The sequence below is a fragment of the Colobus angolensis genome, unplaced genomic scaffold, assembly GCF_000951035.1.
Source record: "Colobus angolensis palliatus isolate OR3802 unplaced genomic scaffold, Cang.pa_1.0 Scaffold6, whole genome shotgun sequence".
Classification (NCBI taxonomy): Eukaryota; Metazoa; Chordata; class Mammalia; order Primates; family Cercopithecidae; genus Colobus; species Colobus angolensis.
In genome coordinates this window covers 20830712-20837400 of record NW_012119598.1, presented here as the reverse complement: position 1 = coordinate 20837400, position 6689 = coordinate 20830712, and the positions used below count along the sequence as shown (strand labels likewise).

Genomic DNA, 6689 nt, shown 5'->3' with positions numbered 1-6689 from the left:
CAACCTAAATTACCATCAATAGCAGTAAGAGAAATACATTGTGGTACTTTGAGACAATAGAATATTATGGAAGAATAACAAAATGAAAACAGAATGTGCTGACATAGAAAGATATCCTCCCGATATTTTTAAATTTAAAAAAGATATAGAACAGTGTAAAAATGGGAGAAAATAAGAATATGTTTATATTTGCTAGTATATTCACAAAAATACTCTCAGAGGATAGGTAAGAAATTAATAGTGGTTTCTGTAGGGTGTGAGAGGGAATTAGGCAGAGATAGGACAAGAATGAGGGGGAAAATACTTTCTTTGGTTTTTGAACCACATGCATTCATTAGTTTTTCTTAAAAAAAGTAAATAAATGAATTTTTAAAAATATTCACTAAATGCATCTTAAGATAGTATGGGAAAGCCAAGTATCTTTTAAACGTCCAAGCTGAATAAATACAGTACCCGAAATTCACTATGCTCATCTTTTCCTCTTTGAAGACAGAGAAAATGCTTTTATTCTCTTGGCATCCTCCTATCTGAAAAAGTACCTGGCACATAGGAGGTACTCAATTAATTCTAGAGGAATAAATGAATCAACGAACTTTTAAAAGTTAAGTTAGTCACGAAGGAAAAGACTATACACTCTTCTCACATTCAGATTATTTTTCCAGCAAGTAACGACTATTTTTTAGGGAAGACGCAAAATAAAATTCCAATGGTCCAAGTCGCTATTTTAAGTGCTCATTCATCAGCTCTAATCCTAAAGAGGCTGTTAAAGTAGATTATTAAAGCAAAGATAAAAATCAAGTAAAATAACTGTACTGCCACACTATGGTACCATATAGGTTCATAAACCAGGTTTATCATTTCCATCCAGTCATGTGCCAAATCACTGTTCCTTCTCTTGCCAATGAGAGATATCAGGATATGTTCACAACTAAACCATGACAGTTAATGAGGGATGGAAGACATTGAGCTTAGAGAATGTGCTATAAACCATCAAAATCCACCACAAAACACACCCAGTATTAAAAATGATCTAGTGCTAGTATAATAGATAACACTGGGGGAAATGTTCAGGGGCAGAAATGAAGCCAACAAAATGAGCTGGTGACTGTATATTAGATTAGTGATTCTCAACATTGACTGCACATTATAATCATCTAGGGAGCCTTTAAAAATACTGATTCTAGGGCTCCACTCCCAGAGATTCTGATTAAATTTCTGTGGGATGGAGCTCAGGAATTCCTACTGAAAAAAAATAGTAATGCCGATGTGAGGTCAGGGTTGAAAAATGCTTCATTGGACCATAGGAGGGATGGAGGGAATTTTTTTCCTTTTCTTACATAAATGGATGATTTAATCAGCTGGTGGCAGCCATTACAATTCCTGCAAACACAAAGTTTTTCTGATTTATCTCTTCTCCTGATATTTCCTCATATTCCCTAGACCAGACCTTCCCCAAAACTCCATGCTTGGACGATATTATTTCCTATGGGTCTCTCCGCTTGTTTTTGTTCTTGCCTCATATTTTCACCTTGCACAATGACAGTGGTTTTTCTTATATCGAGGACTCGATGTGTAAGGTATTTGTAATCTAAATTTCTCAGATTTGGCTTCCATTCTGAGCTCTGCCATTATCTAACGAGATTGTACTGCTGCTCGGTTTCCTCGACTACACCAAATTAATTGGGATTCATAACCTCCAAGGTTGTCTTACCCCACCAGTAAATCTTCAAACCCATTTTTTATAGTTTCTCTAAATATTCTTAATTGAAGTCAGACAAAATCCTCTTCACCCCTCAACTTATTTTTTGCTTCTTTCCTTCCAATGCGATTGTTATTTATGCTGTTTATTCTGCTTTTTCATTCCCTCAGCCAATCATATGCACAAGCTCATCTTCTCCGCAGGCTTTTAGGAACCCAGACCACTTTATATCCATTATATTCTTTATGCTTTCCTTGGTACTCTGTGGTCAAGATTCTCTTTACTTAAAGTGCAGTTCAGGGTTAGCAATATCAGCACCACTTGGGGGCTTGTTAAAGATGCAGAATCCCGAGCCTCTTCTGCATTTCAACCAATTGCCAGGTGACTTCACGCACATCAAATGTCGAGATGAACTGGTCTATACCCGTTTATTAGCACTTGCTTTGTTTTCTAGTTTTCCTTTCCTCTCCTTTCCTTTCCTTCCTTCTCTCTCTCTCTCCTTTCTCTCTCTTTCTTTTTTTTTTTAAGATGGAATCTTGCTCTGTTGCCCAGGTGGGAGTGCAAGTGGCACCATTTCGGCTCACTGCAACCTCCCCCTCCTTCAAGTGATTCTCCTGCCTCAGTCTCCTGAGTAGCTGGGACTACAGGCGTGCACCACCACACCCAGCTTTTTTTTTTTTTTTTTTTTTTTTAAGTAGAGATGGGGTTTCACCATGTTGGTCAGGCTGGTCTTGAACTCCCTACCTCGGCCCCACAAAGTGCTGGGATTCAGGCGTGAGCCACCGCGCCAGGCCCTTAATTTTTATTCCAAAAAATTTTCAGTTAAAACTTCTAGTACATACTATTCACATAGCAGGGACCCTAAAGTGTTAAATGAATGTCACGTATACCACATACAATGATGGGAATAAACTCAATCGTTTTAAAGGTTGATAAATACAATGATAGGCTGCTAGAACTTCATGGGTCTTAAGAGAGTATCTCACCAGACCTCCTCATCTTCCGGACTAAAAAAGAGAGGCCCAGACTTCAGCAGGAAGGGCCGATTTAACGACATCTACTACGTGAGTGGGTCTGAGCCACACTTTCTGGTTTTCCAGTTTCAGTAACAATGCATCACTACTCTTGAAAAACCACCAAAAACCAACAAGCAAGCACCCAAAAAAGATGTTTAGGAATTCAGAAGTAGTCTTTTTATTCCAGCCTTTACTTAAACATTATTTGCTCTTGCATTGTGGATTACCCATCAACAATGTCCAGTCCTTACCAGGAGTCCAGGAGAGCGTCAAATGCTGGGGATACTGAAATGACCATAGCCCAGTAATTGGCCACCGTCAGGGTACTGCAATGGAGAGCAAAGCAGGACAGAGGAAAAGCAAAACACAGAAACACCCAAAAAATCGGAGATTTTCAGAGCCATTTGCCTTCTAGAACCTTAAAGGCACCGTACGGTCCCGCGCTGTAGAATACTGGAAGAGCAGTCGGCTCCAAGTCTAAGGAATCATGAGTTCCGTACACGTTTTTCTTCCCAGTTCAATTTTGGGAACTTCTGAGCCCTGGCCCTTTCATTGTGATACCCAACACCCAGCACGACGCGGAGCGCACAGTAAGGTAGCGGTGAATTCATCAACACTTTCAAAGTCTGTTTTATCAACAAGGACAAGTTTTATTGTATGTTTCCTTTTAAATAAATGCTACAGTCGCAGTAAGTGAAAACAAATCCTCTCTGACACCGCCCCAGCGCCCCTCCCCCACCGCCCCAGCTCGTGGGCCTCTCCGCAGAGCGCGCGCCCGTGGGGATAACCGGCGGAAAACGAGGGACGCGGGCACAGCCACAGACTAGGCGCGGGGTCACCGGGCACCAGGATGGCCGAGCCTGGGACGCTGGGGCCTTCGACCGCCGCGGGGCGACGGGGCTGGCGGAGGCATCTCCTGCCCTCCCGGGCCGCGCGGCTCCCGGCGCATTCCTGCAGCCTCCTCCCGCGCGCCGCGCTCCCTCCCCCGGACAGCTGATTCATTGGCTCGGCCGCCCAGACTGCCTGGCGCCGGCCGCGTGACGTCACCCATTCACGGAGCCCGCCTCCCCCCCTTCGCTGGCGCCGGCCGGGCGGTCGCCCTGACAACGCAGACGCCAGCCCGCAGAATGACTTCCAGCTGGAGCAGCCCAGCCAGCCTGCGCGCTCACTCGCTTGCTAGCGCCGGGCTTCACAGCGCGGGGGTGAGTTTCTTTCTCTCCCTCTCGTTTTTTTTCCAGGCTCCCGCGGGTTCCCCCTGCCAGGGAATCTACTCGCTCTAGTTTTCCAGGGTTCTGGTCCCAGTCCCTTCTGAAGCGCGCTTACAGGCTCTCTTCCTCAGTCGCCCTCTCCCTGGGCGCTGTTTTGCTGGGCAACATCCCATGCTAGGCTCGGCAGACATTCTGGCGGTTGGGTTCGGCCCTTGCAGCGCTAACACCTGCAGAGTGGAGGCTCCTGCCAAAAGGCATAAAGCAAAGGAGGAAAAAATTAATTGTCATAATAGCGAAAATGATAAACTTCAGCTGTTTAAGAGAAGAATGTCTGAGTAGCTGTTGATTACCTCCCATAATCACAAGACAACTTTCTTTACAAGAATGTGCACTCTTTCTCTGTTAAAACGCGATCATTCCTTCCTTTGCTTTCAAATCGAACTTCGCGACAGTTAGCAACTTTAAGAACGCTTCCAAATGGATAAATCCTTCCAGAACGTAAAACAAATCTGGGAAGTCGTAGCAGTGTAAGTTAGGATAGAGTGTGTAAATTAGGGTCGTGTTTGGAGAGAGAGACAGAGAGATTGGTGGTCTTGGGGCAAGGCAAATAGCTCATTCCCACCCCCCACCTCCAGTTTCCACCCAGACCTTTCAATCTTGAAGGTGGAGGAAAGGGAGACAGAGCTGTTGATTAGAGTTGCGTGGGAGGTAATTCTTATTCTAAATTTTCACTTTATTTATTTTTTGGTGCCAGATTTCTTGCTTCAAAACAGCTGCACTTTTGGAAGAAAGTCCACAACTGACAACTAAGCAAAACCCTCCTGGTGGATAGCATAAATCTGCTTTGTTGAAGCTGCTCATCTGTCTGATCTATGAGTCCAGAAGATGCAAACTCCCTTCCCAGCTTATGCAAAAATACTTCCAGTAAAAACAAGCCCTTTGGCCCTTTTCTGCTGTCAGTCCAGATTTCAGCATGTTCTTCGCTTTGTTATTCATCATTTTATGTATTTGGACCCATCCTCGAACAGACTTGAAACCCTTTAAAGGCAAGGAAGGACTCTTTCCTAAACCTTTAATCCCCTGGCCCAGCTGAGTAGATGCACAGTGTCTTATGATGATGGTGATAATAGAATGATTAATAACAATAACCACACAAGGCATTTGGTGGGTCAAGTCACTAATGTTTATTGGCTCAAAATAATCCTTGGCTTCTATATGTCTACAACTCACTTCCTAAAGAGTTAAATCCAGAGAGTCTACTAGATAATAGTTGGTGATCATTAATATAAATAACGAGTACATTAGAATATGTAGTCAAAATACGAATACTTGCTTTTCACATGTTTCCCAAGGATCACTGCTGGTGTTAGTCAACACAATAAAATAAAAAATTTGAACTCATTTTGTTACTCATCTAAAATGAGAAACTCGGTGAAACATTGATTTTCTAAAATTGCTGCATGTTTAAATGTGATTGTAATTGCTCTTTAGCATTTTAAAATTATAACATCGATACCAAATGCTTAAGAATCTAAAGAATAGTCTATTGGGACTGGCCTTTTTTGTGTAAAATGGTCTGTATCATAATGGATGACTGATTATCCCATCCACATTATTTGGATTCACTTAAATACTAGGTTTTAACATTAGGAGAATAAAACCCTCAAGAGACCTAACATAGATTTGTGTATTTAGTTTTCTCCTTCCTTATCATCTTCCACCAGACTTACAAGTGTTCCACCTGCTTGTAGTTTCAGTAATAATACCAGCTGCCGGTGGTGCCTAACTCTAGCTACACTTTAAAATTACCTCGTGCATTTTAAAAAAATGCAGTTGGCTAGGTTCCTCCCCTAGATATTTTAATTTACAAGGTTTGGGATGTGGCCTGGGCACCGATGTTTTTAACTTTTTATTTTGAGTATCGACTTACAGGAAGTTGCAAAGATAGTACAGAGAGGTCTCATAGAGCCTCCAGTTGCCTCCACTGTTGGTTACATTCCACAATGATAAAGCCAGGACATTGACACTGAGATAAAATGTGCCTGTGATTGTGTGTCACCTTATCCCTGAAGGCTGTTGTAATCATTACCACAATCAAAATACAAACTATTTCAACACCACAAAGATCTCTCTCATACAGTCCCTTTATGGTCATCCCTTTCTTCTCCCCACACCATCCGTAATCCTTGGCAGCCATCAGTCTGTTCTCCATTTCTATGATTTTGTCGTTTGGGGAATGTTTTATAAATTGGTCCTCACATCTTGTGACCTTCTAAGATTAGCTCCCCCACCCCACCCAACTCAGCAGAATGCCCTTGAGATTTATTCAAGTTATTGCAGGTATTTCTAGTTTGTTCCTTTCTATTACTGAGTGATATTCCACACTATGGGTGTAACACAGTTTGTTCAATGATTCAGCATTCACCTATCATATGACCTTTTGGTTCTTTCCTCCTCGTCCTCCCCCCTCCTCCTTTTTTGGGGGGGGCTGTTACAAATAAAGCTGCTTTGAAAAATTGCATGCAGGTTTTTATGTGGACCTAAATTTTTCATTTTTATGGGATAAATGTCCAGGAGTGTGATTGCTGGGTCATATGGTAAGTATGTGTTTAGTTTTTAAAGAAACTGCTAAACCCTTTTCCAGAAATGTACTATTTTACATTCCCAGCAGCCATATATGAGAGATCCAGTTTTTCCACATGCTTGCCAGCGTTTTGTATTGTCACTATTTTTTTAATTTTACTGTTCGGATTAGGTGTGCAATGA

General features: G+C 42.2%; 1 long non-coding RNA gene across 1 annotated transcript; it reads left to right on the top strand.

Moving 5' to 3' along the window:
* The first annotated feature begins 3841 nt into the window (after positions 1-3841).
* Positions 3842-6442, top strand: LOC105526687. Its single transcript, XR_001004125.1, has 3 exons — positions 3842-3917; positions 4307-4421; positions 4678-6442. It is a non-coding gene; the product is annotated as an uncharacterized LOC105526687 (long non-coding RNA).
* The last annotated feature ends 247 nt before the right edge of the window (positions 6443-6689 follow it).